Raw genomic sequence first — 25,402 nt, forward strand, 5'->3', positions numbered from 1 at the left:
AAGGGTTGATATTCCCTTTAAAAGTTTCACGGACGGTTGCACTGAGGCAAACCCAACTTCGGGTACTTGTTAAATATCCGACCCCACTAAAGTTCTTGATCTGTATGATCTGAGGAAAACTGATTTGTCTGTCTGCAGTAGGTTATAATTAGTCTCATTGAGAAAACTACGAAGGAGGCATATTCTTATTAAATATTCAATATATAAAGGTGGTTAGGATATGTGTTTAACATAATGCGTTCTGGGTGGTCTGCTTTCCATAACCCTCAGTTGTATTTTCCATGATTTTGTTAATAAAGTATTATATTTTCATCATATTTTGGTGTATGTCACAATGATTAACCTAACTTCACTTCTTGGGTGGGGTCGGGATATTTAACAAGAACCCAATTTCGTATTTTCCACATGGCCAGAAACAACATTTTTATAGGAAAATGTTTGCTTGACTAGTAAGTAAAATAGAAGAATGTATGAGCCCGGCCCCCTTTACAGACCAACTGCATTCGCTTCTGTTAGGCAGCAGCATTGATCAAATTGGATAAAAATTCTGATCTGATGATATAGCCTAACAGCGTGATTTTTCAAATTTTCGAGGATCATCTTAGCGTGACAATAACGTTCTCATAAAAAAAAGCAATATTTACTCTTCAACCGCGTTTCCATTTGCTCTTCTCATACGAAGGTGCTAAGTTATAGGTAATTTAACCCTAAAAAGCTGCTTAAATGTCCAGAAAAAGTCAAACCACCTAATTTTTAGTTATGCTTAATAATAAAATATTTAAATTTTAATGAAATTTAAATAAATGTAAACTATCAAGAGCTGTCAAACTATTTGACAGAATTAATCTTAACTAATCAGACTGGACCTTTGCCCCGCATTGACGAATTAGTGGCAGCGAGCTATCTTGCCGTGAAAAGGTTGCCAAGCCTAAAATTTTACCAGTGAAAAACCACTGAACTTAGCGGCTGCGATACAACTTTCAAAGTGGTGCCGTAAAACAGCGACGCAGCTTACCACCGTCCATTCTTCAACCCAATGGAAGGCAGCGTCGGGTGCTATATTTCACTGAAACAAATACTTTAAAATTGGGTCTAAAGTGGACGGAGATTTGATGTTTTCGACATAACAAAGGGTTTGTCACCGAGTGGTATTATATTTTACTTTATTCGGGTTGGTTAAACAGTTCGTGGTAACGAACTGTAAACAAGGAGCGACCCGGCTCGATAGTAACCAAAACTCTAAAAAACGAGATTTTGACACCAATAGATACATCAAAACAATCAGATTTTAATACTGATTTCAAATATATAAGTTTCATCACATTTAGTCCTACCCAAAATTAAGCGCCTGAGAAAATTTGTCTGATTTTCGGAAAAAGGGGGAAAGACCCCCAAAAAGCTAAATCACACGATCAGATTCAGCGTATCAGAGAACCCTACTGTAGAGGTTTCAAGCTCCTATCTGTGGAATTTTGTATTTTTTTTCCCAGAAGAAAGATCACGGATGCGTGTTTATTTGTTTTTTTTTCCGGGGGTTATCGTATCGACCCAGTGGTCCTATAATATCGTGGTAGGGCTCATTCTAACGGAAATTAAAAGTTCTAGTGCCCTTTTTAAGTGACTAAAAAGAATGGAGTGCAACTAGGCCCCCTCCTACGCTCTTTTTTTCCCAAAGTCACCCGATCAAAATTTTGAGATAGCCATTTTGTTCAGCATGGTCGAAAATATAATAAACATGTCTTTTAGGATGACTTAATCCCCCAGAGTCCCTGGGGGGAGGGCTGAAAGTTATAAACTTTACCCAATGTTCACATATAGTATTGGTTATTGGGAACTATACAGAAATTTTCAAGAGGGATTTTTTCTGGTAGTGAGGGGGGGGGGGTACAGGGCTTATATGGGAGGATCTTTCCATGGAGGGCGTTTTCATGGGGGAAGGGACATTGCTATGAAGGGGGCGCCGGATTTCCCAGCATTATTTAAAAAAACGATCAGAAATTAAATAAGAAAATAAACAAGTTTTTCAACTGAAAGTAAGGAGTAACATCAAAACTTAAAACGAACAGAAATTATTAATTATATGATTGGGTTCGCCCCCTAGTCAATACCTCGCTCTTTAAACCAAATATTTTTAGTACTTTCATAAGAGCTATTTATTCTGATTAACGGCCTTTGTGATTAAGAGGTCATTTGTAAGGAATGGGAAGAAAATTCGAACTTTAGCTTAAAGAGCAAGGTATTCACTAGGGGGCGAACCCCCTAACATACGTATTAAAGATATATGGATATAGAAGTTCGTTGTGTAAGTTAATTCGTAAGTTACGTATATTTATTACTAATAAAAGCGTTCGTAAATAAAATTCAACAACTTTCGAGAAAAACATTTAACCAAATAAAAGTAAAATTAATATGCAATTTTTTTTTTAATTATTCATGTACGGTGAGCCAAAATCAAAACCTCCATTAATTCAAAACCGTTCAAAAATTAAACAAAAAAACATGTTTTTTTCACTGAAAGTAAGGAGCAACAGTAAAACTTAAAACGAACAGAAATTATTCCGTATGTGAAAGGGGCTGTCCCCTCCTCAACGCCTCGCTCTTTACGCTAAAGTTAGACTCTTTCTCACAACTCTTATTTTTTTAAACAATAAAAAACTTTAACGTAAAGAGCGAGGCGTCGAGGAGGGGACAGCCCCTTTCATATATGGAATAATTTCTGTTCGTTTTAAGTTTTAATGTTGCTCCTAACTTTCAGTTGAAAAAAAAAACAGTTTTTTTTATTTAGTTTCTTAATGGACTCCGCATTTACTTCGCAAAATACTTAAAGATTAAATAAAACATTAACTTCAAATCACACAACTATACAAAGGAGTCATTAGTCTTTAATTATTGAACTTTTAATTTGAAAAATTTACTAAAAGCCTTAAACGAAATTTTTATTATTTCTAGGAAATCTTTCGGACCAGATTGTTGTTTATTGTTTATCAGTAAAACTTAAATTTAACTACCCAAAGCATTGCTTGTTCAATCATATATTTACCAAAATCATGTTTCAATATCAATTATTCTTTTCTATATAAACCGCCTACAAGAACTTAGGTTTCAATAGAAAGTTGAATCTTGACTAGTAAAGATTAAGGATGGTCAATATCGATAAACATCAGGCCAAAGTAGAACCTTTACCGCTATTAAATAAAAAAAACAAGTTTTTTAAACTGAAAGTAAGGAGCGACATTAAAACTTAAAACGAACAGAAATTATTCCGTATATGAAAGAGGCTGTCCCCTCCTCAACGCCTCGCTCTTTACGCTTAAGTTTTTTATTGTTTAAAAATAAAGTTGTAAGACAAAATCACACTTTAGCGTAAAGAGCGAGGCGTTGAGGAAAGGACAGCCCCTGTCATATACGGAATAATTTCTGTTCGTTTTAAGTTTTAATGTCGCTCCTTACCTTCAGTTAAAAAAACTTGTTTTTTTTATTTAATTTCTGATCTTTTTTTAGTTAATGCAGCTTTTATTTTGGCTCACCGTCATTGAATAAGTAAACAAAATTTGCATAAAAATTTTACTTTTCTTTTGCTAAATGGATGTCTCTAAGTTTGGTTATTACGTAATTTACAAATTAACTTACGTAACTAACTTCTATATTCATATTTTTTTCTTCTGGCAAAAAATACAAAGTTTCAGATTTTTGCAGATATGAGCTTGAAACCTATGTAATAGGGTTTTCTGATACGCTTAATCTGACGGTGTGATTTTCATTAAAATTCTTTCACTTGTAGGGGATGTTTCCCCCCTCTTTAAAAAATCGGGTAAATTTTCTCAGGCTCGTAGGCCTTTGATGAGTAATACTAAACTTAATAAAATTTATATATTTAAAATCAGCATTATAAACCCATTCTTTTGATACATTTATTGACATAAAAATTCCGTTTTTAAAAGTTTCGATTACTATTGAGCCGTATCGCTGTTTTTTTTATTGTTTTTTTTATTACGTATATGTTATAACGTATATGAGGGGGTTCTCCCCTTAGTGAATACCACGCTCTTTACGTTAAAAGTTAAGAAAAATTTTAATTCACAAACCCCTGAATCACAAAGGCCGTTTAATTAGAATAGATAGCTCTTTGGAAAGCACTAAAAAAAACTGTAGCGTAAAAAGCGAGGTATTGACTTGGGGGAGAACCCCCTCATATACGTTATAATTTCTGTTCGTTTTAAGTTCTAATGTTGCTTCTTATTTTCAGTTGAAAAAACTGGTTTTTTGTTTAATTTAATTTCTGATTGTTTTTGAAATAATGCTTGGAAATCCGGCGCCCCCTTCCTAAAAATGTCCCTTACCCCAAAGAAATATCCTCCACGGAAAGATTCTCCCGAGTAACCCCCTCCTCCAGCCCCCCTCCAGAAATAAAAATCCTTCCTGAAAATGTTTGTATACTTCCCAATAACCAATAAATAATGCTGGCAAGTCCGGAGCCCCCTTCATGGCAATTTCCCTTCCCCCATGAAAACTTCCTTCATGGACAGATCCTCCAACATAACCCCCGACCCACCCCCCACTACCAGAAAAAAACCCTCCTGAAAACTTCTGTATACTTCCCAATAACCAATACTATATGTTAACTTTTATATGCTAATACTATATGTCTACTTTTCCTTCTACACTGCGGTCGCTTTCTGTCATGTATGATAAAACACGGCGTCTGGTTATGGATACCAACCGTTCTTCACCAAGACGGCTTCTAAATATACGGTCTATCTACATTCTTTCTTGTGCTTCTTTTGTTTTTCCTCAGCTTCATGGCAATCTTCCAAAATCTCTTCAAAAAACTCCTCAGTTTATTTCTGATTCAGCTCCTTCGTTATAACCTTCGTATATAACCTTCGTTCGTCACATAATATCTGCATTCCTCCTACTCCCACTGTGCGGTCAGATTTCAATCCCCTCATCGCTTGTCATCAGGTTTGGAACTCCCTGCCTTCTTCAGTACAGAAATGCCACTCGTTTGGCAATTTAAAGAGGATTGTTAAGGACAATTTAGTTAAGAATGAACCTGAATAATTTTTTTTTTTTTTTTTTTTTTTTTTGGAGTTGATGTCCCCTGAATGTTTAGTTTGTTTTATGGTGGTATTCTCTGCGCTATGACTCCCAGGCCTCAGGTATGATTATCAATATTTATTGGTGAAACTTGTATAGTTCACTAAGGAGTAGCATTCATGAAGACAGGTTAATTTTTATTGCTTTCGCACCATTTTATTACAGTATAATAATTATAAGCCTTATGATTGAAATAACCCATAAATGTCAATTTTGCTACCTAGCCTCAGAAATAAGCAGAGCTGATTGAACTGGAATTTATATAGTTTTAATTACAGGCTTAAATGGGCTGTACATGGTTTACGTTATGATATTTTAATATCTTGGATAAGAGTTATGAATAATATCGTAACAGCTATTATGATGTTGGTGATACCTGACAATACACATAATTCTGTTTCGACGACAGGAATTCGCTTATAGTAATAATTATATTTTTTTTTTATTTTTTATTTTATTATTATTTTTTTTTTTTTTTTTGAGTCTTTAATATAACTAATTAATTTAGTTTATTTATTCTAATTTTTTCTATAGTTTCTATTTTATTTATATTTTCTTTTCTTCTCCTTCATATGTGAGTAAGTGATCATTTTAAATTTTCTTTTGTTTTTTATCTTTGAGTATGTAATTCATATGTCTTCCCTCTTTGTACAGGCCAATGAGCCTTTGAGGGATTTATAACATCTAATATTGTATGTGTATTTAATGAAGAATAAATCTTATCTTATCTTATCTTAACATTGGGTAAAGTTCATAACTTTTATACCTCCCCCCGGGGACTTCGGAGGATTAAGTCATCCTAAAAGACATAGTTGTCATATTTTCGACCATGCTAAACAAAATGGCTATCTCAAAATTTTGATCGGGTGACTTTGGGAAAAATGAGCGTGGGAGGGGGCCTAGTTGCCCTCCATTTTTTTGGTCACTTAAAAAGGGCACTAGAACTTTTAATTTCCGGTCCAATGAGTCCTTTCACGATATTATAGGACCACTGGGTCGATAAGATCACCCCTGGGAAAAAAAAACAAAAAAAACAAATAAACACGCACCCGTAATCTTTCTTCTGGCAAAAAATGCAAAATTCCATATTTTTGTCAATAGGAGCTTGAAACCTCTACAGTAGGGTTTCCTGATATGTTAAATATGATGGTGTGATTTTCATTGAGGTTCTATAACTTTTAGGGGGTCTTTTCCCCTTTTTTTGAAAATCAGCCAAATTGTCTCAGGCACGTAATTTTTGATGGGTAGCACTAAACTTGATGAAAGTTATATATTTGAAATCAGAATTAAAATTTGATTCTTTTGATGTATCTATTGGTATCAAAAACCCGTTTTCTAGAGTTTCGGTTACCATTGAGCCGGGTCGCTCCTTACTTACAGTTCGTTACCACCACAGTTTATAGACAGTAAGCTTATCGCAGATTATTTCTGGTCATCGTGAACAAAAAGCTCCTCCCACTTCTTTCTGCCTTAGCGGATTAGTCTGTTATCGTCAATTACTGAGAAATGGTTACCAAGTGCATTATTCGTAATTGCGAAAGCAGAAAAAAACTTGGTGAGCCAGCAAAGCGGTTTGCAAGCGTCCAATCTCACAGGTATGAATTAATTTATATACAAATTATGACTTAATCCATTATTTACGTGGACTCAACTGATCGGCCTATGTTGGATTTTATAAGAAAGGGGGCGGGGGGGGGGGGGGGTTGATTAAATTTGTTAAAATAAGGAATTTTTTCTTTTTCTAATAAATGGTGGAGTAGGTGTGATGGTTTCAGGGGTGGATCCAGGATTTTTTTAGGGGGGGGGGCGCAAAAGAGGTTGATCCGACAAACTTACGTTAGGAGCAAGTTTAATTAATGGAAACTTGCGATAACTAGTTAAATTAAACTACTTTAGACTACTCTACGGGGGTAACACTCCCCCCCCCCTCTGGATCCGCAACTGGATAGTTTATCTTTTTTTTTCACGTCGTGATATTTATTTTCTCAGATAATAATCTCAGATCATAATCAAATGTCATCGCTTTATGGCATTAAATAAAAAAAACAAGTTTTTTAAACTGAAAGTAAGGAGCGACATTAAAACTTAAAACGAACAGAAATTATTCTGTATATGAAAGAGACTGTCCCCTCCTCAACGCCTCGCTCTTTACGCTAAAGTTTTTTATTGTTTTAAAAAATAAAGTTGTGAGACAGAGTCAAACTTTATCGTAAAGAGCGAGGCGTTGAGGAGGGGACAGTCTCTTTCATATACAGAATCATTTCTGTTCGTTTTAAGTTTTAATGTCGCTCCTTACTTTCAGTTTAAAAAAATTGTTTTTTTTATTTAATTTTTGAAAGTTTTTGAATAAATGCAGGTTTTGATCTTGGCTCACCGTACATGAATAATTAAAACAAAATTTTCATATTAATTTACTTTTATTTAGTTAAATGGCTTTCTCGAAACTTGTTTAATTTTATTTATGAACGTTTTTATTAGTAATAAATATACGAAACTTACGAATTAACTTACGTAACGAACTTCTATATTCATATATTTTTAATACATTTATTAGGGGGTTCGCCCACTAGTCAATACCTTGCTCTTTAAGCGAAACTTCAAATTTTGTTCAAATTCTTTAGAAATGACCGCTTAATCACAAAGGCCGTTAATTAGAATAAATAGCTCTTATGAAAGTACTAAAAAATCTTTGGCTTAAAGAGCGAGGCATTGACTACGGGGTGAACCCAATTATATATGTAATATTTTCTGTTCGTTTAAAGTTTCGATGTTGCTGCTGTTGTAGTTGAAATACTTGTTTTTTTATATTAAATTTATGATCTTTTTTTAAATAATACTGGGAAGTCCGGCGTCCCCTTCATAGCAATGTCCCTTCCTCCATGAAAACTTCCTTCATGGAAAGATCCTCCCACATAACCCCTGACCCACCCCCCCCCCACTACCAGGAAAAATCTCCCCTGAAAACGTCTGTATACTTCCAAATAACCAATACTATATGTTAACATTGGGTAAAGTTCATAACTTTCAGCCCTCCCCCCGGGAAGTTCGGGAGATTAAGTCATCCTAAAAGAAATACTTATAATATTTTCGAACATGCTGAACAAAATGGCTATCTCAAAATTTTGATCAGGTGACTTTGGGAAAAAAATGAGCGTGGGAGGGGGCCTAGTTGCCCTCCATTTTTTTTGGTCACTGAAAAAGGGCAATATAAATTGCAATTTCCATTCCAATGTGCCCTCCCACTTTTTTATATTAAAAGTGTGTCGATAATAAAACCCCTGGGGAAAAAAAAAAAAAAAAAAAACAAACAAACAAACAAACAAATAAACACGCACCCGGGATATTTATTATGGCAAAAAAAGCAAAATTACAAATTTTTTTAGATGGGAGCTTGAAACCACGACAATAGGGTTCTCTGATACGTGGAATATGATGGTGTGATTTTCATTAAGGTTCTATAATTTTTAGAGGGTCCTTCCCCCTTTTTCGAAAATCAGCCAAATTTTCTCAGGCGCGTAACTTTTGATGGGTAGGACTAAACTTGATGAAACTCATATATTTGAAATTAGCAATGAAATGTGATTCTTTTGATGTATATCTTGGCATCAAAATACCGTTTTCTAAAGTTTCGGTTACCATTGGGCTGGGTCGCTCCTTACTTACACTTCGTTACCACGAACTGTTTGATTGTTCAAATAAAACTATTTTTAACTTGATTATCGTTGTAAATTCATTCTTTGTCTTTCTTTCCATTCTTAAACCAATGTTATATTTACCTTTTGCATTATTACAACCCACTATATATACATTCATATAAATTTATATGCAGTGTTACCGCCATACCAATTGTTCTCCTTTCCTTTTTTATTCTTTAATAATAATTTCTGGTCGTTTTGAGTTTCTTTAAAAAAAACTTTCTTTTTCGTAAAGTTTTCGTAGTATATATATATATATATATATATATATATATATATATATATATATATATATATATATATATATATATATATATATATATATATATATATATATATATATATATATATATATATATATATATATATATATATATATATATATATATATATATATATATCTATATATTTATATTTATATCGGCGCGTACAAACAGCTCCTCTCATTTGATCTGCCATCAGCGGTCCAATTACCCTGGAACACGTATTTTGGCAGAAACTTTCTCAAAATGCCTTTGAGACCAACTTGAGACTTCGAAACCTATTTTTAATTCCTAAAAACATCTAATAATAACATTACACTACTAACTACCGGTTTTCATGTATGTATTGGAATAAATTAATTTAAAATTAGTTTCTTCAAAATTAGTGTTCCAACGTTGAAGCCAAGTTTTGCGTCCAAGACAAATCTGACTTGTCTACCCGTGAAAAGATCTGATACCGCCTATGTTTATATCTGCCAAAACGTTCTCCGGAGCACTCGCACCCCGGTCCGGGTTTTTATAATGGGTGAGATAGAGAATGATCATACTGCTAATTATATAAGCTGTGGTTACCACGAACTGTTTGATAGATTGATGGTAACCAAAGTTATCCATAGAACAAGAAGACTAAACTAACCCTAAGATATAAAAGTTGAACATCTTCAGGATTGAGCGCCATGAAAGGTTACGATTGGGAAGTTTGAAAACCCAATACCCAACATTCGACTCGTGTCTCGAAACACAATTCTGAAGTATAGCTTGTATCCGTCTTTTTTAAGGACTGGGCAGCAAGATTTATGTAACAAATTTCAAGCCACGACCAAAGGTAAGGTAGTCATAAGGTAAGTCACAGAGCACAACAATGTCCATACAGGTTTCCTTGACCATATACACTCATAATGAACCTTAATCTACCTTAATCTACCTTAAAAAGACCTTAATCTACTATTTTTAATCTGTTTTCGACTTTTTGCATCCTTCGGTTTTAGAATTATGGCAAACCCTCTGTTTTTTGGTTTACAATGAATTTACCACAGTAAAATAGGACTAAATATCCCAAACGTCAGAATAGAATATCCCACTGTTCAACAGACCGTACAGTATTTGGATATTTCATACCTGTTCTAAAAATGGTATGATTTACAACCAGTATTTTAAATACACTGTATCTACTGCATCACTTCAAATAGCATAGTTTGGTCGCAAAAGATCTTATCTTCGCATTAGAATTCTTTTATAGCCGTCATTTCAACAAACTTAAGTACAATGAAAAAATACAAATTTTAAGATCTACCTACATAAACTAAGAAGGTTTCTCAATGAATTCAAATTGCATCAGTTTTTCTATGTTATTACAATTTCTCAACTACAAATAAAAGGGGAAAACTATTTGGATAGCTCTTCTTAATGCCATACATAGCATTTTGCTTGGGGTAGGGGGTCAACCATAGTAATGGTTATCTTAAGGTATTTTCTTGTTCACTACATAACTATGGAGACCTAAACCTGGAACTCCCAATCTTTCGGTGATATTTAGCTCTACCTGTATATTATATTTTTCTTTGGTTCCCGATAGAAAAATAATACTGTCTCTTCTTTTGGATTTATACAAGGGAAAAAATTCAAAGAAAATTAACTTGCCACATCTTTCTCTCACGATGGACAATCTCTTCACTTGAATATTATCTCTAAAACTAAAGTAAATAGGAACAAAAAGAAAATCCAGAAAGAATTTAACTAGTTACTAGAATCCCAGAACTAAAATCCCAGCCACATTTCCGATAACCTCGGAGACTCCATAGAGCATACTGAGATAGTAAATAATGTCCATGCGGAGTCTTTTGCTTCATGCTTGAAGACCAATTTGTTGCATTTGCGCAGAGATTTTCAAAACTCAAAAACACATTTTAAAAGCTAAAATCATAAAACTAATTTACGGAGCGGAAATACTGCAGACAAGAAAAGTGACCTCAGTTTTTCATTTCCTAGTCAGAGGAATTAAAACACATCTATTAAACTTAATGTGGGACTGCATAATTGCTTGTTTGGTATTCTACTTCTGCACTGTAAATACATGAAAAGAAAAGTTAAAAAATTTAATAGCAGAAATCAAAAGAAATTAAAACATTAATGGACTTTCATGTCTTTGAACGTAACCGTATGCTGGAGTAAACCCAATGTAGGCTATGTTTTTTTAAGTTACCATACTTTTTTAAATGTTTAATTACAAATAACAATTTCATAATTATCTTTTATACTACGGTGTATTTATAATTAGCATCTTTTGATTCTTTTTCCTACAATGCTAATGCAGCTTTTTTTTCAGCGGTGATCGTATCGATCCAGTGATTCTAGAAGATCGGGAGAGTGCTTATATGTTTTAAAATAAAAAATTCTAGTACCTTTTTAAGTGATATTGGAGGACAGCTAGCCCCCCTTCCACGCCCCTTTTCCCCCAAAGTTGTACAAATCAAAATTTTGAGACGGCCATTTTGTTCAGCATAGTTGTAAGATCCGATAACTAAGTTTCTAGGGATAAAATGACCCTTCCAAAACCCATGAGTGAACAGAAAGAAAAAAAATGGAGAATTATACTGCCAATATATCGAGATTATTACATTCTCTCCATAGTTTCTTATATTTTTTTCCCACAGAATGTACCTATTTCTGAATTGGTTTTGAGATAGTGCCTCCCCTCACGCCCAATTAGTTACTGTATATGCACCTAATCATGGTAAGCGAGAATATTAAATTGTTGACCCTTCATTTTATTTTCTAGGATTTTGTATTTGAATTACTTTTTTGTTATGCAAATTTTCTGAACATTTAATTATGCTAAAAACATGAATAAATGACGATCTATTTACTAGGCTAATTAGTAACAAGAAATATTCATCTATATACTTCCATTTAATTTATACCAAGAAATGTCCAAAAGGAGGTAAATGAGGATGGCTGATGTGCATAACTTCTGAAGTTTTCTAAAGACCGACTTTCTAATGCTTAAAGGCCTGAAAGTCGATGTTATATGCACTTATAAAAAAAAACAATAAATCCGAAAATGAATTTTTTTTTAAAGAAAGAAACTAAACTTTAGATTTACGTCACCATCCCTCTCAATATTCCTTGAAAGTTTCAAGCGAATACGATTAGCCGTTCCTGAGAGACCGCAGATAGGCCGTTTTCACAATTAGGATACACATAGGCATAGTTATGCCAGAGGCATAGTTATTGGACCTTTTGATTATTTTAAAAAGAAATGGCCATCTTAAAACTTTGGTCAGTGTTGAAGGGAGAGTTCTAAAAAGGATGAGGGATCGGATGGTCTCTTATCACTTTTCAAAATCACGCTCAACAAGCACTGAAAATTTTAACTTAATACTCTCAACCGTTCTAGAGATATTGCCTATACTCTCTTTTAACAAGCAGCATGCACTTCGGGTGTTTTTTTTTGTTCAACACCCCCTCATCATTTCCTGAAATTTTCCCCTTAATACCCTAAGCCTTTCGAAGACCCCAGATTAACACCCTCCCCCTCTTCTTAAAAAACAAACCCCATATGTAACAAATAAGAAATTTGCATAGATTACAGCCCTCAAACCCGGGGCCTTAGGGGGGAGGGGGCCATGACATTCCCGGAGGCATAGTTATTAACCTTTACACCATTCTGAACAAAATGGCTCAAAATTCTGATCAGATGTGTTTAAGAGGAGGATAGCTAAAATGACATGGGACGGGGCTGGTTGCCTCTGATCGCAATTGACTTTTGAAAAGGTACTAGAACTTCCAATTTCCAATCGAATTAGCCCCCTCAAAAGCTTCTATGACGACCTCCCTTCATATGAGGTGGTTCTGGAAAAAAAATAATACATTGAAGCCTTGTGGCCCTTTACTATGGGCCCAACGCTAGAGCGATTCCTCTGAAACATTTAAGGGGTGTTTCTTCGTTTTCACGGTTTCGTTTTCACAATTTCCTCGGTTTCACTTTGATGTCCATTGAACAGACAAAACATAGTTGTCAATAAGTTTTTTTTTAGCTCTGATAGCTCTGATAAAATTTCTCAATTCTATTCAATTTTACCTTCACATCAGTGTTGCTTTCTAAAATTAGCATAAATATTTAACAAAAAACACATTTTGGATCCTAATGACTCCCAAATTTCAATAATGGGCTTTTTGGGAAAGATTGTCAACTACACAGGAAAATCTTAACTTGACCTTCTGCAATATCAAGATCAAGCAGAGATCGTCTGCTATTTTTTTTCTTTTATAATTCATATCTTACGTATTTCAGTAAAACTGGTAAATCAAACAGTTCGTGGCAACGAACTGTAAGTAAGGAGCAACCCGGCTCAATGGTAACCGAAACTCTAGAAAACGGGTTTTTGATACCAATAGATACATCAAAACAATCAAATTTCAATGCTGACTTCAAATATATAACTTTCATCAAGTTTAGTACTACCTATCAAAAGTTACGCGCCTGAGAATATTTGTCAGATTTTCAAAAATAGGGGGAAAGACCCCCTAAAAGTTATAGAACCTTAATGAAAATCGCACCATCATATTCAGCGTATCAGAGAACCCTACTATAGAGATTTCAAGCTCCTATCTTCAAAAATGTGGAATTTTGCATTTTTTTTTTGCCAGAAGAAAGATCACGGATTTGTTTTTTTGTTTTTTTTCCCAGGGGTGAGCGGATCGATCCAGTGGTCCTTGAATATCGTGGAAGGGCTCATTGAAACAGAAATTAGAAGTTTTATTGACCTTTTCAAGTGACCAAGAAAATGGAGGGCAACTAAGCCCCCTCCCACGCTCATATTTTCCCCAAAGTCATCCGATAAAAATTTTGAGATAGCCATTTTGTTCAGCATGGTCGAAAATACGATAAATATGTCTTTTAGGATGACTTAATCCCCCGAAGTCCCCGGGGGGAGGGCTAAAAGTTATGAACTTTACCCAATGATAATATATAGTATTGGTTATTGGGAAGTATACAGACGTTTTCAGGAGGGTTTTTTCTGGTAATGAGGGGGGGGGTGGGTCGGGGGTTACGTTGCAGGATCGGTCCATGCAGGAAGTTGTCAGTGGGTTAAGTAATCGGCCATGCAGGGGGCGCCGGAATTACCAGAATTATTTATTGCTTATTGGGAAGTATACAGACATTTTCAGGAAGAATTTTTTTTTTGGAGGATGGGGTGGGAGGCGAGGGGTTATTGGGAGAATATTTCCATGGAGGGAGTTTCTTTGGCGTATGGGACATTTCTATGAGGGGGGCGCCGGATTTCCAAGTATTATTTAAAAAACGATCAGAAATTAAATTAAAAAAAAACAAGTTTTTTTCATCTGAAAATAAGAAGCAACATTAGAACTTAAAACGAACACAAATTATAACGTATATGAGGGGGGTCTCCCCCAAGTCAATACCTCGCTCGTTACGCTACAGTTTTTTTTAGTGATTTAAAAAGAGCTATCTATTCTAACTAAACGGCCTTTGTGATTCAGGGGTTTGTGAATTAAATTTGTTTTTAACTTTTAACGTAAAGAGCGAGGTATTGACTAAGGGGAGAACGCCCTCATATACGTAATAATATGTACGTAATAAAAAAAAACAATAAAAAAACAAGCGATGCGGCTAACTAGTAACTTAAACTTATAAAAATGGGACTCTGGTATCAAAAGATGTAACAAAAGAGTAGGTTTATAATGCTGATTCTATATATGTTAGCTTCATTGCTTTTATTACCGCTTGTCAGAGGCTACAAGTCTAAGAAAATTTACCCGATTTTTTAAAAAGGGGGGAAACATCCCCTACGAATGAAAGAAGTTTAATAAAAATCACACCGTCAGATCAGCATATCAGAAAACCCTATTACATAGGTTTCAAGCTCATATCTGCAAAAATCTGCAACTTTGTATTTTTTGCTAGAACAAAAATATACGAATATAGAAGTTAGTTACGTAAGTTAATTTGTAAATTACGTCACAACCAAATTTAGAGACAGCAATTTAGCAAAATAAAAGTAAAATTTTGATGCAAACTTTTTTTACTTATTCAATGACGGTGAGCCAAAATAAAAGTTGCATTAACTAAAAAACGATCAGAAATTAAATAAAAAAAACAAGTTTTTTAAACTGAAAGTAAGGAGCGACATTAAAAGTTAAAACGAACAGACATTATTCCGTATATGAAAGGGGCTGTCCCCTCCTCAACGCCTCGCTCTTTACGCTAAAGTTTGACTTTGTCTCATAACTTATTTTTTAAAACAATAAAAAACTTTAGCGTAAAGAGCGAAGCGTTGAGGAGGGGACAGCCCCTTTAATATACGGAATAATTTCTGTTCGTTTTAAGTTTTAATGTCGCTCCTTACTTTCAGTTTAAAAAACTTGTTTTTTTATTTTATTTAATTTACTCATACTAGAGCGATACATTTAAGTTTATGGATATGAATAACTTGCCCCACGACTTCTTTTACATAGAGAAAGAAATCTTGAGGGATCTCTTCGTTATCTCTTTTTATTCTTCGAAATCTAGGTTGACAAAGAATCTTCTCTGTCCAAGATTGGCTACTTAAGCGACAATATTATAGGTTTCTCGAAATAAAAAGTGCTACCGAAAGCTGCTTTATCAACAGAGCTAAATTACAAAAAATGGGGAAAATCCCACAAAAATTAAAAACCAAATTTTAAACTTACAAGGAGCATAAATTAGATATTTAACATAAAATGAAGAAAAAAAATACTGTGAATGAAGATATAGAACTTAAACAAAGATAAATTACAACATAACTATTTCCCTTCGACCTACGTTTAGACTTTACAGAATGCAGCTTACTTTGAAGTGCACCAGATAATTTGAAGCTCTATGTGAAGGTGTCTGGGTAGTTTTGGGAATATGGACTAATCTCAGAAATTCGCACCACAGCTGGATATTGTCCATACTATAGACAGAAATAACAACATTTCCGAGATTACATTGTGATTGATTAGCTCTTGATTTATAATAATACTTAATTACATTTACAAAAGTTAAAAATTATGCTACTAGCTTCTATTGGCTACTTAAGAACTTTTCAGTTCCTAAAACAAACATTCCGTTTTGAAATGCGTGGACTTTGTGTTCTCAGTAAAGCGATAGTCTTCAAAATTCTACGAATATAGGGAAATATCGTGAGTCAGTTTATTTGAATTAGTTTTATAGATTTGGGTTGTACAGGCTACAAAGCAACAATTTTTGTTCGTTTTAAGTTTCAATTTCATTTTTTACTTCAATCACAAATACTTTAGTTTCTTTAAATTAATTTTAGATTGTCTTCAGTGTTTTTTTTTAATATACAGAATAGAAAAAGACCTCAACAAAACAAAAGGTGGTCAACACCATTTTTTTTTCTTTTTTTTTACAAAAATAGGGCACTAAAAAGTTTTTACGTCCTACCTCACCGAAAATGTCCCACGAAATGTATGCAACTTTGTCATGTAGATATGAGTCCTGCGGGGTGCATTATTACAGCTAACTTTTAGAAGGTGAAAACAGAAAATTTATATTATTTACGACATATTCTGCTTTAATTATATGCTATTTTGTACGCAACAGAAAGTTCTCTCAGTTAGTATATATCATCAGAAAAACTTGCGCAGAAAGCATCACTTATATGAAAATAGACACACCCTAGAAAAACACAACGGACAAGAGAGGGAAATCTTTTAGCCCTCGTACACACAGTACAGGCTCCTTATTTAAATCATAGCCTTTCGAACAAACTTGCAACGATATTCTAAAGAAAGTACTAGAGCCATGTGAACAGAATTTTCTGGGATAGCTCAATTCTTGAAAATCTCCAAAAATTTGATCGAGCTGATATTACCACAAACAAGAGTGAAGCACCTAAAATACTCAAAGGCTAAAATGTCATGTACGTCTCAGTAAAAAGGATATGCATTGTGAGCAGTTTGTTTTTTTACTTGTTATAACACAGACAACAAAGATAAAAAAAAAGTCAGAATGCCAATCAAGTTTACAAAAAAAAAAAAAATTTCTTGAAATAAATACATTTGTATAATAACTTCTACTGTTAAGATACAAATAAACAGGATTGATCTTTCCTGAATCAACTTTGAATTTGAATCATTTTTTCACTAATTGGTTTTTTTCAAAGCTCGTTTTAAATTTTTACTTACTACGGAGATTGGGAGGGAGAGTATTCAAGTGGATAATGTAAACATCTACTTATGGTTTTCAACTATGGAGATTCTATGGTACACTATTCTGCTTCCTAGCTTTTCGACTCTATGAATGACACGAAATTTTCTTTGTAGTGGCGTATGGCAGTTAGGATCAACTTATCAAGAGGGATCTGTGAAAAGCCCATAGATGTAAGCATTGGCTTTCACGTGAGCTCTTAAATACCTTTCTACGATGTTCCAGTTCCCGCTAGTGCTAGAGAAAAAAAAACACATGAGATTCAATCTCTTTCGAAATCTCAAAATAATTGGTTTCACAAGTAACTTTTACTGTTATGATAATATAAATTATTCAACCACGACGATTTTAATGACACACTTATTAGCATTCCCATTCTTTCCGCTCCTGAAATGGCACAAATAAGTGCCATTTTTGGTGGCATATGGCACTTCCGGATTGGTGTTACCAATGAGTTCTTAAACAGAGCTTTATGATGTTCCAGTGCCCCGCAAGGTCCGGATTAAAAAAAAGAAGAGTTTTCTTAGGTTTTAAGAGAAGGAGGATAATTCCTCTGGTTATGAGTTCTCGACGATGGTAACTCCAATGATACAGTTTTATTTCGATCCACTGCCATTTTCGGGGGTTTCAAGCTCTTTTTTCAAAATTCTCGAAAATTGTTTTCGCAATATACTTTCACTGCTGAGATATTACTATTGAGATTTACTACTAAGATATTACAATTCCTTAATCAGCTTAAATGTAAAACTTTCCTCACTAGAGATTTGTTTTTCAAACCGAAAGTTCAAACTCCCGTTTACTATGATCGTGGTTCGCTCTTAACTACAGTGCAGCTATTGCTGCGACCATAATTCGGATGATTCCATCGTTATTTGAAGTCATCTAGTGGACTGTGGACTGGACTGAGCCCTCATTAGACAATCTTAATAGCCAATACAACAATACAGGTTTTATAACGGAACATTAATGAGGCGAAAATCTTCTAATGCTTGATGTTCTAATTTCTAAACGATATGAAAGGCTTGTTTACTTACTTACTTAGGTCTCCTGTCGGGTGCTACTCGACGTAGAGAATGACATCTGCCTCCTCCATCCACTTCGGTCCACTGCAAGGGTTTACACTTCACTCGGTCTGATATTTGTCATCGCTAGGAACTCGGATACGCTGTTGGACCATCGCTTATTTGGTCGGCCACGAGGTCGCTTCCGACCGGCTTTGACAGGGTCAAAGTCGAAGATCATCTTTACAGGTAAGTGCGGGGGGATTCGAAGTAGATATCCAAACCACCGTAAGGTACGCTCGGTTGCTTGGGTAGAAAACTGGGACTGCTTGGTGAGATACAGCAGCTTCTCGTTACTCACAAAGTCGACCCACCGTAGACCTTCTATCCTCCTCAGACTCTTTGACTGGAATCTGTCGATGGCCATTAGGGTTGCGGCTGATGTTTGCCAGGTCTCAGCTCCATAAAGAATCACAGAACCGACGAGGGTGTTGAAAATTCGCAGTTTGGTTGATGGTTCAACGACTGATATTCGGTTTTCACCAAAGGTGACGGTTGAACCTGCCCATGGCAGAAAACGCCTTGGATACCCTTGCTTGAAGCCAGGGGCGTCCCGAGGGGAGCGGGGAGGGGCGCGCCACCCCTCCAACGTTTTTGGCATTCGGTAAAATTTTCGCCAAAGGCGAAAATTTCGGCAGAAATTTTGCAAAATTGCCCAAAATTTAGCGAAATTCTTGATTTCTGCAGAAAATTCGGCATAAATCAGGTAGCGATTCGGTAAAATTTACAAAGATCGCCCCCCAATGAAATGAATCTCGGGACGCCCCTGCTTGCAGCTCGGGGAAGAAGGGAGCCATCTGAAGAAATCATGGATCCCAGATAGGTAGGTAAACCTTAGGACAACTTCTATGCTAATTGTTCGTCCAGACAGACTGGAGAAATGAAAGCAGAAGAAGACGGTCCAAACTTGAGTTCAAAGTTGAGACGTGAATTCGTATTTGTCATAACGTGGTCTATGAGGACATTGAATAGCTCTGGGGCCACTGCACATTCTTGACGCACCCCTGTCATGATTCAGAAGAATGGGCTGCGCCGGCCATTGACTCGAACACACGCTCTGTACCACGGTGTAAAGCTTTAAAGAGTCTGCAGTATTTTTATGGGAGGCCAGTCGATGCTAAAATCTTCCAAAGTGCTTCTCGGTCCACTGAGTCGAACACAGAACGGAAGTCAACGAAGGCGAAAAAAGCCTTCTGGCGGAACACCGTGGTTTTTCTATAATCGGTCTAATCGCGAAAATCTGCTCGATGGTGAAACGGTCCGACATAAAATCAGCTTGTTCAGGTCGCCGAATCCTCAAGAACTTTATTCCGACACGATCCAGCAGGACCATTGAGAAATGTTTTTCTGACAGCAGAGTTATTCCATGGTAGTTTGAACAGTCCTTTCTAGAGCCTTTCCTTTTCCATAAGGGGATGAGGACACCTTTTCGCCATTCTTCAAGGATTATCTCAGTTTTCCAAATTGTGGAGAACAGAGTGTGGAGAAACAGGACCATTGTAAAACCAGTATATTTCAGCAGTTCAGAGCTTAAGCCACAGATACCAGCAACTTTGCTACTCTTGAGCCTTTTAACTGCGTTTCCAATTTCTGAGGGGCTGAAAGGCTTATATGGAGGAAAATCTGCTTCAGGCCTTAGACTAATAGATTGGCTGGGACTATAATTTGAAGAGACAGACGGGCTAGTATTATTTAAGAGCGAGCAGCAGCGGTCCTTCCACCACTCAAGACAAGTGCCCTCATCAGAGAAAAGTGTCACATCCAGGGATAGGACAGGTCGCAATGTAGGAGTTTTATTTTCCGTAAGATCATGGAGATGCTTGAACAGGCTACCCACGTCTTTCTTTTTTGCTGCTAATTCAATTTCATCAGCTTTCCTTGTAACAAACTGAGTTCGGTCTCAGTAAATGAGACTGTTTCACACTACATTAAGCCTCAGATAAGTGACCATGTCCCCAAGGAGTCTTGCCCTCCGTCTTTGCTCGTCTAACCTCCAGTGTTTCATTTGTTAGCTTTCTTTGGTAGATTTCTTTGGAAAACCTCTTTTGCCAAGCACCAATTTTGCTGCTTCGCTTGTCCACGATTTAAAATACTTCCAGGCGTCTTCACTGCGGCTAAGTGTGCCAAGGAGCTTGAAGCGATTTGATACCTCAATACTATACTTCAGGCGAGTATTTGGCTCCTGGAGTTTCCCAATATCTGCAGTAACTGGCCTTCTTTCTGATCGTTGCACTTGAAGGCGGAGATGGACTTCAGCACACACAAGCCTGTGATCTGCGTTCCCGAGCTCAGCTGATCTGTAAGTTCTGCAGTTCTTCAGCGAAGATCTCCAGCGTTTAGACATAATGACGTGGTCGACCATCTTTGTGCAACCGTCATTACTATACCACGTGTACTGGTGGATGGTTTTGCGTTGAAAGTAAGTGTTTGCGATGATTAGGTCATAGGAACAGCATAGTTCAAGTAGGCGAAGACAATTGTAGCTAAGTGGGTCAGGAGAAACAGGGCCAATTGTGCCATGTCAAACGCCTGTACCAGGAGTAAAAGGCGATATATTTAAAATACAAGATTCTTTCCTTCTAAAGATGATTCGGGCAGAAATTAAACGTCCCCTAATTGAGTTCAAATACCGCTTCCAAGAGTCTAAATTCTTAATCAGCAAAAAGAGAAATTGCATTTCTAGCTTCAGTCAAACAACGACGCTAGTCGTTCGAATTTCGCTAAGATAATTAGTAGCAAAAAAAATGCTACGTACGATATTTCTAAGGAAGTTTAAATGGCAAAAAAATACTGTGTGAATGCCTGAATCATCTGAAATATCTTAAAGAGATTATTGGACGAGGATTCGCGTCCTTGGGGCACGTGAGCCAATGGCGAGCAGTCCTTACAGCGCAGGACGAAAGAACTGCGTTTGGTAATGGGATAGATGTGTTTTTTAATTTTAATCGTAAGTCTGACTTGAGAAGATCCATTGAGATAGAAATTTTAACTCTTTCATCTCGGTCACCATTATTGTCATTGAAGTGACCCGTTGCTGTGCAACCAAGTATGTAAGTTCAATAAATCTATTGTCTTTTTATCTGTGTTTATTTCATTTATATGTCTGCGTCTAGTCTAATAATAGGTAATTAGTTCGTAAGTCTCCAAGGTAAATGCTCCCAAAGGAATCTGATCTCCAGATAGCTCGAGAAGAAGAGGCAACGTTTTTCATCCCTACAAACACCAAAAGTCGTTATCGCCACAGCTTAGAAAAAGTTTCTAACCCCTGCTAGCCTATAAGAATTCGTATCTCTTAAATCAGATCTGATCGTGCCATGGAAACAAAGCCTTGAGACGTCAAAACTTATAGTTCGATAATTCTTAATTACTATTAAAACTTACATAACAAATGGCGCGAGTCGGAAATTGGAGGAAAACTGCGAACTAATTAGGCTATTAAAACTTTGTAATTTAAATTTAATTGTTGGAAAGATACAGACATATAAGAAAAGTGATTAGCCCTATTGCCGCTAAGCTACAACAGGAAAACCATTATATCTCATAGGAGATAATAGCCTCCCCCAAAATAGGTTAAGTAAAAATAAATTTATTTTCAATTGATTCAAAAAAAAATGGAAGAACTCAGTGAGTTATTAATAGTGCAAAAGTTAGTCGCAAAAATATAGAGATTGCAAAATCTATACTAGAGAACAATGGTCAGTCAGATATTGACAAATTTAATATCCAATTGACCCAGTTTGTACAGTTAACAAAAACAGATGTTGGAGCATTAAAAGACCTGCTTCTACTACGATTAAGAGGCCAGGCCTTAACTTCTCTAAAACAGGTCCAATATTCCATAGGCAATAACGCCAACTTGCCAATAAATACAGTTGATGACTTGTTAAAAGCATTCAAAGAGAGATTTATAGAAACCAGTTCAATAAATAAATTAAAACACGGAGTAGTAAGCTTTGATTTTTCACAGAATATACGGGAATACCTTGATAATAAACGCATTTCTGTAGGAGCAAAATACAGAAGTGGTTCTAGGCAACTGTATGAAAAAGTCAGATTAAACACCTTTTTGCAAGGGATACCTCCAAAACTATATAGAGTATTAATTTTTAAGAATATTCAGACGTTGAATCTTGCCGTCCAAGAGGTAAAGCGATTAATTGAAGTTGATAAAATGGTTGCTAATCATGATAATGCAAAAATGAATAGCCTAGGCGACACAAACGCGAACCTAATCTTCAAGGGCGATCAGGCATCCCCAAATTTCTTTTCAAGGGATAACTCCCCAGTAGCACAAAGAAACAAAACGCCAGAACCCGGTAGGCAGAAAACAGTACGTTTTCAGCCAATTAACCCCACAATAATAAGGTGCTATAACTGCAATCGTGTTGGCCACATAGCAAAAGAGTGCCACTATGTCCCCAATCCAATACCAAGAAATGCTGTCGGTAATACGCAAAATTCCGGCAACCATTTGTTCAGAAGAACAAATTTTAGCACTGGTTACGCAAGAAGCTATAGCCAGGGGGGATTGCAACAATCAATACCTTATGATGCGTACAAAGCATATTCTGATAACCCTCCCCCCCAACAGAAAAATTAAATATCGATCTTAGAACCCAAATATCCATCAAGGCCAGTATTATGTAAGACTACCCTATATAAATCACGAAAATTTGCCCAGGGGACATGAAAATTTTGCACGTCTACGGCACTGGCGATCAGCACCAGAATACGGCATTAACACGAGACATCCACGTTACCATAATAATACATGGCGAAGACAGACAGACGTAAATCATTTAAATATGCCTACGGAGCCTAATACGTCTGAATACCTATTACAGGCTACGACAAATGAAATAAATCCTCAGGGAAACGTTTCGGGCCCCTCGGAAACATAAATTGGACCCAGAGGGTGCCAGGAAGATTTAATAGGTCCAAGACAATATTAGTGCCTTCCTGTTGTGATATTAATAACAAGTTACCTATATTTAGTTATTTTTGTGTATAAAATGTTTATTTTAAGGCTTTGATTGACTCAGGTGCAACAATCAGTATCATAAACTATTGCGTATTCAATATGTTGCCTCTTCCTATTAAACTACAGATGAACCCTAATAATCCCAATTTAATGAGCGTGACAGGTCACAAGTTAAATGCAAAAGGGTCATTTCGCCTAAACGTAAAAAGAGACAATCGAACCTTTATGATACACTTGATTATTTGTGGTAATTTTTCATATGAAGTTCTTACAGGGTCACATATGCTAAGATCTAATAGAATTATGCTAGACGTATCCAACGAGAAGTTTGTATACACAGCTAAGGTAGGGGAAGAAATTTCTACCTTAAGAAATCGTAATAGAGGTTACAAAGATAAAATAACAGTAAAAAAAATTTCTAGTGGTATAATGTCGAAGTATGTTCAACCTCATGTCTCGCAAAGACATGGAATAATTGAAAATTTATTCAATTATCCTGAGAGATATCGCAGAAATGAAGTAAATTTAAATAATAACAGTATTGAATCTGCGAAAATAAAAATAGGAGATATGCGACAGTACAGATCAAATGAAATTAAGAAAATAGTAGAATTGTGGTAAAACATAGTAAAACCCAACGTGACGCTGCAAGATGCCGCAATGGCGCAGCATAGCGCAATTATGAATCTAATAAACAATGAAAATGAAGAGAAATATTACGGATTTACGATAAGTAAAACAAAAGTCCCTCCCAAAACGATGCAAAAAATTCAAATATCACAGATGATCGAGCCAGTGGTTAGCAAATCAGAAATATGGTTTGCGACACCGTCTGAAATACCCGAAAATATGTTTTGCGAGGAACAGATTATATCTTATGACAAAGGGGAAGGTTTTATTTGGGTAACCAATAACCATGAAAATGATACAATTACAATTAAAAAGGGGACGTGTTTAGTCCAAATCCAGGTTTTAACGGAAAATTATTTAAATAGATGGGAAAATTCTAAAAGAAACCTAGTTAACGGCATTAAAACTTCAAATAACGAATATCCTCTGACTAAATCGCAATTTTTAAACAAATTTAATATGGATCATACTACGGATATGGAACTTAAGAAAAAATTATGCGAGTTACTATGGAATTTTAAGGATGTATTCTCTGCATCTGAAGATGACATCGGGCTAATTCCATTTTACGAACATTCAATTTTAACGACTGGTAATCGCGTTGAAAAACAGCCATATCGTTTGCCACATAAGCACAATGAGTAATTAAAAAATAAAAGCCATGAATTAGAAAAAAAAGAAATTATACGCCCAAGTTTAAGTGCGTATAGTGCACCAATGATCTTATTACCAAAAAGAATGGAGATCTTAGACTAGTTGTAGATTATAGGGCTCTCAACAAACAAGTAGTTAGCGATAAATTTCCTCTGCCAAGAATAGACGAAATTCTTAACTCAATTTCAAGCAAAAACAAAATTTTTACTTCTTTGGACCTTACACAAGGCTACAACCAAGTGAAAATAGCCGAAAAGGATGTCCATAAAACTGCATTTTCAGCATCCGAATATGGATCTTATGAATACTTGAGAGTACCATATGGGCTTAAAACAAGTTCAAGCGCGATATGTAGACCCCTATTGCACCTTTTAAGAGGATTAAAGAATATAATTCATTTTGTTGATGATGTTATATGCGTGGGGGAAAACACTGAGCAACACTTAGCAACTTTAGCTAAGGTGTTCGAAAAGTTCAGACAAGGCAATTTAAAATGCCGGCCTGAGAAAGTAAATTTATTTTAATCTAAAATTAAATTTTTAGGAGTAGTAGTAACCCAGGGAGAGATATCCCCAGACCCTGATAAAATAAAATGTGTTGAAAACCTCAAGCCCCCCAGAACTATGAAAGAACTAAGGGGAATTTTAGGACTTACTGGCTACTTTAGAAAATTATTACACAATTATGCCCAATGTCCAAAAGCCCTCACATAATTAAGTAAAAAGCATTCCCATATTGTTACCTGGTTCCATGGGACTCAAATTTCCTTAGAACGACTTAAAAAGGCATTCACTTCCGAACAAGATTTATATCTCTGTGGT

General features: G+C 35.7%; 1 protein-coding gene across 4 annotated transcripts in view; it reads right to left on the reverse strand.

Moving 5' to 3' along the window:
* Positions 1–25,402, reverse strand: part of LOC148946013 (pseudouridylate synthase RPUSD2-like) — a 323,761-nt gene that overhangs the window by 254,992 nt on the left and 43,367 nt on the right. The window contains exon 1 of one of the 4 annotated variants that reach the window (XM_089097952.1): positions 10,801–10,841. The exons of 2 other annotated variants lie outside the window; for them this stretch is intronic. The gene's annotated coding sequence lies outside the window, so the exon portion shown is untranslated. Of the gene's footprint in view, positions 1–10,696; positions 10,842–25,402 lie in introns of those variants that run through there. One more of the 4 variants, XM_089097951.1, reaches the window with a different exon arrangement.

The sequence above is a fragment of the Artemia sp. Qi Xiang Cuo genome, chromosome 12 (genome assembly GCF_049724085.1).
Source record: "Artemia sp. Qi Xiang Cuo chromosome 12, ASM4972408v1, whole genome shotgun sequence".
Taxonomy (NCBI): Eukaryota; Metazoa; Arthropoda; class Branchiopoda; order Anostraca; family Artemiidae; genus Artemia; species Artemia sp. Qi Xiang Cuo.